The sequence below is a fragment of the Oncorhynchus kisutch genome, unplaced genomic scaffold (genome assembly GCF_002021735.2).
Source record: "Oncorhynchus kisutch isolate 150728-3 unplaced genomic scaffold, Okis_V2 scaffold1451, whole genome shotgun sequence".
NCBI classification, from domain to species: domain Eukaryota; kingdom Metazoa; phylum Chordata; class Actinopteri; order Salmoniformes; family Salmonidae; genus Oncorhynchus; species Oncorhynchus kisutch.
This window is the reverse complement of record NW_022263396.1, coordinates 47,352-57,767: the sequence shown is the minus strand read 5'-3', so window position 1 is coordinate 57,767 and position 10,416 is coordinate 47,352. Positions and strand designations below refer to the sequence as shown.

The 10,416-nt window shown below is 38.7% G+C and overlaps 12 non-coding genes across 12 annotated transcripts; all 12 read right to left on the bottom strand.

Moving 5' to 3' along the window:
- Positions 1-2,187: 2,187 nt before the first annotated feature.
- trnam-cau (transfer RNA methionine (anticodon CAU)) lies at positions 2,188-2,260 on the bottom strand. Its single transcript has one exon. It is a non-coding gene; the product is annotated as a tRNA-Met (tRNA).
- A 1,309-nt stretch (positions 2,261-3,569) lies between these two features.
- trnam-cau (transfer RNA methionine (anticodon CAU)) lies at positions 3,570-3,642 on the bottom strand. Its single transcript has one exon. It is a non-coding gene; the product is annotated as a tRNA-Met (tRNA).
- A 625-nt stretch (positions 3,643-4,267) lies between these two features.
- On the bottom strand, positions 4,268-4,340 carry trnam-cau (transfer RNA methionine (anticodon CAU)). The gene has a single exon. It is a non-coding gene; the product is annotated as a tRNA-Met (tRNA).
- A 276-nt stretch (positions 4,341-4,616) lies between these two features.
- trnam-cau (transfer RNA methionine (anticodon CAU)) lies at positions 4,617-4,689 on the bottom strand. Its single transcript has one exon. It is a non-coding gene; the product is annotated as a tRNA-Met (tRNA).
- Positions 4,690-4,961: 272 nt separating this feature from the next.
- Positions 4,962-5,034, bottom strand: trnam-cau (transfer RNA methionine (anticodon CAU)). Its single transcript has one exon. It is a non-coding gene; the product is annotated as a tRNA-Met (tRNA).
- Positions 5,035-5,661: 627 nt separating this feature from the next.
- Positions 5,662-5,734, bottom strand: trnam-cau (transfer RNA methionine (anticodon CAU)). The gene has a single exon. It is a non-coding gene; the product is annotated as a tRNA-Met (tRNA).
- Positions 5,735-6,005: 271 nt separating this feature from the next.
- trnam-cau (transfer RNA methionine (anticodon CAU)) lies at positions 6,006-6,078 on the bottom strand. The gene has a single exon. It is a non-coding gene; the product is annotated as a tRNA-Met (tRNA).
- A 641-nt stretch (positions 6,079-6,719) lies between these two features.
- Positions 6,720-6,792, bottom strand: trnam-cau (transfer RNA methionine (anticodon CAU)). Its single transcript has one exon. It is a non-coding gene; the product is annotated as a tRNA-Met (tRNA).
- A 625-nt stretch (positions 6,793-7,417) lies between these two features.
- On the bottom strand, positions 7,418-7,490 carry trnam-cau (transfer RNA methionine (anticodon CAU)). Its single transcript has one exon. It is a non-coding gene; the product is annotated as a tRNA-Met (tRNA).
- Positions 7,491-8,100: 610 nt separating this feature from the next.
- trnam-cau (transfer RNA methionine (anticodon CAU)) lies at positions 8,101-8,173 on the bottom strand. Its single transcript has one exon. It is a non-coding gene; the product is annotated as a tRNA-Met (tRNA).
- Positions 8,174-8,447: 274 nt separating this feature from the next.
- trnam-cau (transfer RNA methionine (anticodon CAU)) lies at positions 8,448-8,520 on the bottom strand. The gene has a single exon. It is a non-coding gene; the product is annotated as a tRNA-Met (tRNA).
- A 943-nt stretch (positions 8,521-9,463) lies between these two features.
- trnam-cau (transfer RNA methionine (anticodon CAU)) lies at positions 9,464-9,536 on the bottom strand. Its single transcript has one exon. It is a non-coding gene; the product is annotated as a tRNA-Met (tRNA).
- Positions 9,537-10,416: the final 880 nt, after the last annotated feature.

The window sequence follows — 10,416 nt, the reverse complement described above, 5'->3', positions numbered from 1 at the left end:
AGATCGATATGGACCTTAAGATGTGGTATCCACCTTGACAAAAGTATGTATTGTGTGAAGTCCAAAACGACAGAGAATTCATTTCTCACCTTCCACCAACACTGTCTTTGGAAAGCTTTGCTGCCCGTGTGAGGATCGAACTCACGACCTTCAGATTATGAGACTGACGCGCTACCTTGCGCTAACGAGGCCCTTCTTGCAAAATTTCCAAAAGAAAAAAATATATTGATACCGAACTTCAGATTTTGACAGTGATGTTGAAACCACCGTGCCAAAATATATGTATGGTCTGAAATTCTACACCCTTGAGACAAAAGATTGATTTCATTCTAAAGTAATACATACATATGGACCTTAAGATGTGGTATCCACCTTGACAAAGTATGTATTGTGAAAGTCCAAAACCAGTGAATTCATTTTCACTTCATTCAGCCAACACTCTTTTGAAAGCTTTGCTGCCCCGTGTGAGGATCGAATCACGACCTTCAGATTATGAGACTGACGCGCTACCTACTGCGCTAACGAGGCCCTTCTTGCAAAATTTCCAAAAAGAAAAAAAATATTGATACCGAACTTCAGATTTTGACAGTGATGTTGAAACCACCGTGCCAAAATATATGTATGGTCTGAAATTCTACAACCCCTGAGACAAAAAGATTGATTTCATTCTAAAGTAATACTATCGATATGGACCTTAAGATGTGGTATCCACCTTGACAAAAGTATGTATTGTGTGAAAGTCCAAATGACAGTGATTCATTTTCACTTCATCTTCAGCCAACACTCTTTTGAAAAGCTTTGCTGCCCGTGTGAGGATCGAACTCACGACCTTCAGATTATGAGACTGACGCGCTACCTACTGCGCTAACGAGGCCCTTCTGCAAAATGTTCCAAGAAGAAAAAAATATTGATACCGAACTTCAGATTTTGACAGTGATGTTGAAACCACCGTGCCAAATATATGTATGGTCTGAAATTCTACAACCGTGAGACAAAAAGATTGATTTCATTCTAAAGTAAAACATATCGATATGGACCTTAAGATGTGGTATCCACCTTGACAAAAGTATGTATTGTTTGAAAGTCCAGAAGAACAGTGAATTCATTTTCACCTTCATCTTCAGCCCAACCTCTTTTGAAAAGCTTTGCTGCCCCGTGTGAGGATCGAACTCACGACCTTCAGATTATGAGACTGACGCGCACTACTCTACTACTGCGCTAACGAGGCCCTTCTTGAAAAATTCCAAAAGAAAAAATATATTGATACCGAACTTCAGATTTTGACAGTGATGTTGAAACCACACCGTGCCAAAATATATGTATGGTCTGAAATTCTAGAACCCCTGAGACAAAAAGATTGATTTCATTCTAAAGTAATACATATCGATATGGACCTTAAGATGTGGTATCCACCTTGACAAAAGTATGTATTGTTGAAAGTCCAAAACACAGTGAATTCATTTTCATCTTCAGCCAACACTGTCTTTTGAAAAGCTTTTCTGCCCGTGTGAGGATCGAACTCACGACCTTCAGATTATGAGACTGACGCGCTACCTACTGCGCTAACGAGCCCTTCTTGCAAAAATGTCCAAAAAGAAAAAAATATATTGATACCGAACTTCAGATTTTGACAGTGATGTGAAACCACCGTGCCAAAATATATGTATGGTCTGAAATTCTACAACCTTGAGACAAAAAATTGATTTCATTCTAAAGTAAAACATATCGATATGGACCTTAAGATGTGGTATCCACCTTGACAAAGTATGTATTGTGTGAAGTCCAGAAACAGAGAATTCATTTTCACTTCATCTTCAGCCAACACTGTCTTTTGAAAAGCTTTGCTGCCCGTGTGAGGATCGAACTCACGACCTTCAGATTATGAGACTGACGCGCTACCTACTGCGCTAACGAGGCCCTTCTTGCAAATTTCCAAAAAGAAAAAATAATATTGATACCGAACTTCAGATTTTGACAGTGATGTTGAAACCACCGTGCCAAATATATGTATGGTCTGAAATTCTACAACCTGTGAGACAAAAAGATTGATTCATTCTAAAGTAATACATATCGATATGGACCTTAAGATGTGGTATCCACCTTGACAAAAGTATGTATGTGTGAAAGTCCAAAACAGTGAATTCATTTTCACTTCATCTTCACCAACACTCTTTTGAAAAGCTTTGCTGCCCCGTGTGAGGATCGAACTCACGACCTTCAGATTATGAGACTGACGCGCTACCTACTGCGCTAACGAGGCCCTTCTTGCAAAATTTCCAAAAAGAAAAAATAATATTGATACCGAACTTCAGATTTTGACAGTGATGTTGAAACCACCGTGCCAAAATATATGTATGGTCTGAATTCTACAACCCCTGAGACAAAAAGATTGATTTCATTCTAAAGTAATACATATCGATATGGACCTTAAGATGTGGTATCCACCTTGACAAAGTATGTATTTGTGAAAGTCCAAAACAAACTGAATTCATTTTCACTTCACTTCAGCAAACACTCTTTTGAAAGCTTTGCTGCCCCGTGTGAGGATCGAACTCACGACCTTCAGATTATGAGACTGACGCGCTACCCTACTGCGCTAACGAGGCCCTTCTTGCAAAAATTCCAAAAAGAAAAAAATATATTGATACCGAACTTCAGATTTTGACAGTGATGTTGAAACCACCGTGCCAAAATATGTATGGTCTGAAATTCTACAACCTGTGAGACAAAAGATTGATTTCATTCTAAAGTAAAACATATCGATATGGACCTTAAGATGTGGTATCCACCTTGACAAAAGTATGTATTGTGTGAAAGTCCAGAACAACAGAGAATTCATTTTCACTTTCAACTTCAGCCAACACTGTCTTTTGAAAAGCTTTGCTGCCCCGTGTGAGGATCGAACTCACGACCTTCAGATTATGAGACTGACGCGCTACCTACTGCGCTAACGAGCCCTTCTTGCAAAATTTCCAAAAGAAAAAAAAAATATTGATACCGAACTTCAGATTTGACAGTGATGTTGAAACCACCGTGCCAAATATATGTATGGTCTGAAATTCTACAACTGTGAGACAAAAGATTGATTTCATTCTAAAGTAATACATATCGATATGGACCTTAAGATGTGGTATCCACCTTGACAAAAGTATGTATTGTGTGAAAGTCCAAATGAATCATTTTCACTTCATCTTCAGCCAACACTCTTTTGAAAAGCTTTGCTGCCCCGGTGAGGATCGAACTCACGACCTTCAGATTATGAGACTGACGCGCGCTACCTACTGCGCTAACGAGCCCTTCTTGCAAAATGTCCAAAAAGAAAGAAAATATTTGATACCGAACTTCAGATTTTGACAGTGATGTTGAAACCACCGTGCAAAATATATGTATGGTCCGAAATTCTACAACCTGTGAGACAAAAAATTGATTTCATTCTAAAGTAATACATATCGATATGGACCTTAAGATGTGGTATCCACCTTGACAAAAGTATGTATTGTGTGAAAGTCCAGATGACATGAATTCATTTTCACTTCATCTTCAGCCAACACTCTTTTGAAAAGCTTTTCTGCCCCGTGTGAGGATCGAACTCACGACCTTCAGATTATGAGACTGACGCGCTACCTACTGCGCTAACGAGGCCCTTCTTGCAAAAATTCCAAAAAGAAAAAAATATATTGATACCGAACTTCAGATTTTGACAGTGATGTTGAAACCACCGTGCCAAAATATATGTATGGTCTGAAATTCTACAACCTGAGACAAAAAGATTGATTTCATTCTAAAGTAAAACATATCGATATGGACCTTAAGATGTGGTATCCACCTTGACAAAAGTATGTATTGTGTGAAAGTCCAGAGAATTATTTTCACTTCATCTTCAGCCAAACTGTCTTTTGAAAAGCTTTGCTGCCCCGTGTGAGGATCGAACTCACGACCTTCAGATTATGAGACTGACTCGCGCGCTACCTACTGCGCTAACGAGGCCCTTCTTGCAAAAATTTCCAAAAAAAAGAAAAAATATATTGATACCGAACCGAACTTCAGATTTTGACAGTGATGTTGAAACCACCGTGCCAAATATATGTATGGTCTGAAATTCTACACCCTAGACAAAAAAGATTGATTTCATTCTAAGTAATACATATCGATATGGACCTTAAGATGTGGTATCCACCTTGACAAAGTATGTATTGTGTGAAAGTCCAGAAAACAGAGAATTCATTTTCACTTCATCTTCAGCCAACACTCTTTTGAAAAGCTTTGCTGCCCCGTGTGAGGATCGAACTCACGACCTTCAGATTATGAGACTGACGCGCTACCTACTGCGCTAACGAGGCCCTTCTTGCAAAAATGTCCAAAAGAAGAAAAAAATATTTGATACCGAACTTCAGATTTTGACAGTGATGTTGAAACCACCGTGCCAAAATATATGTATGGTCTGAAATTCTACAACCTGTGAGACAAAATTTGATTTCATTCTAAAGTAATACATATCGATATGGACCTTAAGATGTGGTATCCACCTTGACAAAAGTATGTATTGTGTGAAAGTCCAATGACAGTGAATTCATTTTCACTTCATCTTCAGCCAACACTCTTTTGAAAAGCTTTGCTGCCCCGTGTGAGGATCGAACTCACGACCTTCAGATTATGAGACTGACGCGCTACCTACTGCGCTAACGAGGCCCTTCTTGCAAAATTTCCAAAAGAAAAAATATATATTGATACCGAACTTCAGATTTTGACAGTGATGTTGAAACCACCGTGCCAAAATATATGTATGGTCTGAAATTCTACAACCCCTGAGACAAAAGATTGATTTCATTCTAAAGTAATACATATCGATATGGACCTTAAGATGTGGTATCCACCTTGACAAAAGTATGTATTGTGTGAAAGTCCAAAAACAACAGTGAATTCATTTCATCTTCAGCCCACTGTCTTTTGAAAAGCTTTGCTGCCCCGTGTGAGGATCGAACTCACGACCTTCAGATTATGAGACTGACGCGCTACCTACTGCGCTAACGAGGCCCTTCTTGCAAAAATGTCCAAAAAGAAGAAAAATATATTGATACCGAACTTCAGATTTTGACAGTGATGTTGAAACCACCGTGCCAAAATATATGTATGGTCTGAAATTCTACAACCTGTGAGACAAAAGATTGATTTCATTCTAAAGTAAAACATATCGATATGGACCTTAAGATGTGGTATCCACCTTGACAAAAGTATGTATTGTGTGAAAGTCCAGAGAATTCATTTTCACTTCATCTTCAGCCAACACTGTCTTTTGAAAAGCTTTGCTGCCCCGTGTGAGGATCGAACTCACGACCTTCAGATTATGAGACTGACTGACGCGCTACCTACTGCGCTAACGAGGCCCTTCTTGCAAAATTTCCAAAAGAAAAAAAATATATTGATACCGAACTTCAGATTTTGACAGTGATGTTGAAACCACCGTGCCAAAATATATGTATGGTCTGAAATTCTACAACCTGTGAGACAAAAAGATTGATTTCATTCTAAAGTAATACATATCGATATGGACCTTAAGATGTGGTATCCACCTTGACAAAAGTATGTATTGTGTGAAAGTCCAAAACCAGTGAATTCATTTTCACTTCATCTTCAGCCAACACTCTTTTTAAAAAGCTTTGCTGCCCCGTGTGAGGATCGAACTCACGACCTTCAGATTATGAGACTGACGCGCTACCTACTGCGCTAACGAGGCCCTTCTTGCAAAATGTCCAAAAGAAGAAAAAAATATTGATACCGAACTTCAGATTTTGACAGTGATGTTGAAACCACCGTGCCAAAATATATGTATGGTCTGAAATTCTACAACCTGTGAGACAAAAGATTGATTTCATTCTAAAGTAATACATATCGATATGGACCTTAAGATGTGGTATCCACCTTGACAAAAGTATGTATGTGTGAAGTCCAAAATACAGTGAATTCATTTTCACTCATCTTCACCAACACTTTTTGAAAAGCTTTGCTGCCCCGTGTGAGGATCGAACTCACGACCTTCAGATTATGAGACTGACGCGCTACCTACTGCGCTAACGAGGCCCTTCTTGCAAAAATTTCCAAAAGAGAAAAATATATATTGATACCGAACTTCAGATTTTGACAGTGATGTTGAAACCACCGTGCCAAAATATATGTATGGTCTGAAATTCTACAACCACCTGAGACAAAAAGATTGATTTCATTCTAAAGTAAACATATCGATATGGACCTTAAGATGTGGTATCCACCTTGACAAAAGTATGTATTGTGTGAAAGTCCAAACAACAGAGAATTCATTTTCACTCTTCAGCCAACACTGTCTTTTGAAAAGCTTTGCTGCCCCGTGTGAGGATCGAACTCACGACCTTCAGATTATGAGACTGACGCGCTACCACACTGCTGCTAACGAGGCCCTTCTTGCAAAAATGTCCAAAAAGAAGAAAAAAATATTGATACCGAACTTCAGATTTTGACAGTGATGTTGAAACCACCGTGCCAAAAAATATGTATGGTCTGAAATTACATACTACAACCTGTATAAACAAAAAAGATTGATTTCATTCTAAAGTAAAACATATCGATATGGACCTTAAGATGTGGTATCCACCTTGACAAAAGTATGTATTGTGTGAAAGTCCAGAACAACAGTGAATTCATTTTCACTTCATCTTCAGCCAACACTGTCTTTTGAAAAGCTTTGCTGCCCCGTGTGAGGATCGAACTCACGACCTTCAGATTATGAGACTGACGCGCTACCTACTGCGCTAACGAGGCCCTTCTTGCAAAATGTCCAAAAAGAAAAAAAATATTGATACCGAACTTCAGATTTTGACAGTGATGTTGAAACCACCGTGCCAAAATATTGTATGGTCTGAAATTCTACAACCTGTGAGACAAAAAGATTGATTTCATTCTAAAGTAATACATATCGATATGGACCTTAAGATGTGGTATCCACCTTGACAAAAGTATGTATTGTGTGAAAGTCCAGAGAATTCATTTTCACTTCATCTTCAGCCAACACTCTTTTGAAAAGCTTTGCTGCCCCGTGTGAGGATCGAACTCACGACCTTCAGATTATGAGACTGACGCTACCTACTCGCTACTGCGCTAACGAGGCCCTTCTTGCAAAAATGTCCAAAAAGAAAAAAATATATTGATACCGAACTTCAGATTTTGACAGTGATGTTGAAACCACCGTGCCAAAATATATGTATGGTCTGAAATTCTACAACCTGTGAGACAAAAAGATTGATTTCATTCTAAAGTAATACATATCGATATGGACCTTAAGATGTGGTATCCACCTTGACAAAAGTATGTATTGTGTGAAAGTCCAGAATGACAGTGAATTCATTTTCACTTCATCTTCAGCCAACACTCTTTTGAAAAGCTTTGCTGCCCCGTGTGAGGATCGAACTCACGACCTTCAGATTATGAGACTGACGCGCTACCTACTGCGCTAACGAGGCCCTTCTTGCAAAAAGTTCCAAAAGAAAAAAAATATATTGAACCGAACTTCAGATTTTGACAGTGATGTTGAAACCACCGTGCCAAAATATATGTATGGTCTGAAATTCTACAACCTGTGAGACAAAAAGATTGATTTCATTCTAAAGTAAACATATCGATATGGACCTTAAGATGTGGTATCCACCTTGACAAAAGTATGTATTGTGTGAAAGTCCAAAGATTCATTTTCACTTCATCTTCAGCCAACACGTCTTTTGAAAGCTTTGCTGCCCCGTGTGAGGATCGAACTCACGACCTTCAGATTATGAGACTGACGCGCTACCTACTGCGCTAACGAGTCTTAAACATTCCAAAAAGAAAAAAAAAAAAATATTGATACCGACTTCAGATTTTGACAGTGATGTTGAAACCACCGTGCCAAAATATATATGGTCTGAAATTCTACAACCTGTGACAAAAAGATTGATTTCATTCTAAAGTAATACATATCGATATGGACCTTAAGATGTGGTATCCACCTTGACAAAAGTATGTATTGTGTGAAAGTCCAAACACCAGAGAATTCATTTTCACTTCATCTTCAGCCAACACTCTTTTGAAAAGCTTTGCTGCCCCGTGTGAGGATCGAACTCACGACCTTCAGATTATGAGACTGACGCGCTACCTACTGCGCTAACGAGGCCCTTCTTGCAAAATGTCCAAAAAGAAAAACAAAAATTGATACCGAACTTCAGATTTTGACAGTGATGTTGAAACCACCGTGCCAAAATTATGTATGGTCTGAAATCTACAACCTGTGAGACACAAAAGATTGATTTCATTCTAAAGTAATACATATCGATATGGACCTTAAGATGTGGTATCCACCTTGACAAAAGTATGTATTGTGTGAAAGTCCAAAACAACAGTGAATTCATTTCACTTCATCTCAGCCAACACTCTTTTGAAAAGCTTTCTGCCCCGTGTGAGGATCGAACTCACGACCTTCAGATTATGAGACTGACGCGCTACCTACTGCGCTAACGAGGCCCTTCTTGCAAAAATTCCAAAAAGAAAAAAAATATATTGATACCGAACTTCAGATTTTGACAGTGATGTTGAAACCACCGTGCCAAAATATATGGTCGAGGTCTGAAATTCTACAACCTGTGAGACAAAAAGATTGATTTCATTCTAAAGTAAAACATATCGATATGGACCTTAAGATGTGGTATCCACCTTGACAAAATATGTATTGTGTGAAAGTCCAAAACAACAGAGAATTCATTTTCACCTTCAGCCCACTCTTTTGAAAAGCTTTGCTCCCGTGTGAGGATCGAACTCACGACCTTCAGATTATGAGACTGACGCGCTACCTACTGCGCTAACGAGGCCTTCTTGCAAAATGTCCAAACAGAAAAATAAAATATTGATACCGAACTTCAGATTTTGACAGTGATGTTGAAACCACCGTGCCAAAATATATGTATGGTCTGAAATTCTACAACCTGGAGACAAAAAGATTGATTTCATTCTAAAGTAATACATATCGATATGGGTGATATCCACCTTGACAAAAGTGTATTGTGTGAAAGTCCAGACACAGAGAATTCATTTTCACTTCATCTTCAGCCAACACTGTCTTGAAAAGCTTTGCTGCCCCGTGTGAGGATCGAACTCACGACCTTCAGATTATGAGACTGACGCGCTACCTACTGCGCTAACGAGCCCTTCTTGCAAAATTCCAAAAGAAAAAAATATATTGAATACACGAACTTCAGATTTTGACAGTGATTTGAAACCACCGTGCCAAAATATGTATGGTCTGAAATTCTACAACCTGTGAGACAAAAAGATTGATTTCATTCTAAAGTAAACATATCGATATGGACCTTAAGATGTGGTATCCACCTTGACAAAGTATGTAATTGTGTGAAAGTCCAGAATGACAGTGAATTCATTTTCAGCCAACACTCTTTTTGAAAAGCTTTGCTGCCCCGTGTGAGGATCGAACTCACGACCTTCAGATTATGAGACTGACGCGCTACCTACTGCGCTAACGAGGCCCTTCTTGCAAAAATTTCAAAAAAGAAAAAATATATATGATACCGAACTTTTTTGACAGTGATGTTGAAACCACCGTGCCAAAATATATGTATGGTCTGAAATTCTACAACCTGAGACAAAAAGATTGATTTCATTCTAAAGTAATACATATCGATATGGACCTTAAGATGTGGTATCCACCTTGACAAAAGTATGTATTGTGTGAAAGTCCAAACAACAGTGAATTCATTTTCACCTCAGCCAACACTCTTTTGAAAAGCTTTGCTGCCCGTGTGAGGATCGAACTCACGACCTTCAGATTATGAGACTGACGCGCTACCTACTGCGCTAACGAGGCCCTTCTTGCAAAAATTTCCAAAAAGAAAAAAAATATATTGATACCGAACTTCAGATTTTGACAGTGATGTTGAAACCACCGTGCCAAAATATATGTATGGTCCGAAATTCTACAACCTGTGAGACAAAAGATTGATTTCATTCTAAAGTAATACATATCGATATGGACCTTAAGATGTGGTATCCACCTTGACAAAAGTATGTATTGTGTGAAAGTCCAGAAACAACAGTGAATTCATTTTCACTTCATCTTCAGCCAAACACTCTTTGAAAAGCTTTGCTGCCCCGTGTGAGGTCGATCAACGACCTCACGACTTAGAGACTGACGCGCTACCTACTGCGCTAACGAGGCCCTTCTTGCAAATTTCCAAAAAGAAAAAATATATTGATACCGAACTTCAGATTTTGACAGTGATGTTGAAACCACCGTGCCAAAATATATGTATGGTCTGAAATTCTACAACCCTGAGACAAAAGATTGATTTCATTCTAAAGTAATACATATCGATATGGACCTTAAGATGTGGTATCCACCTTGACAAA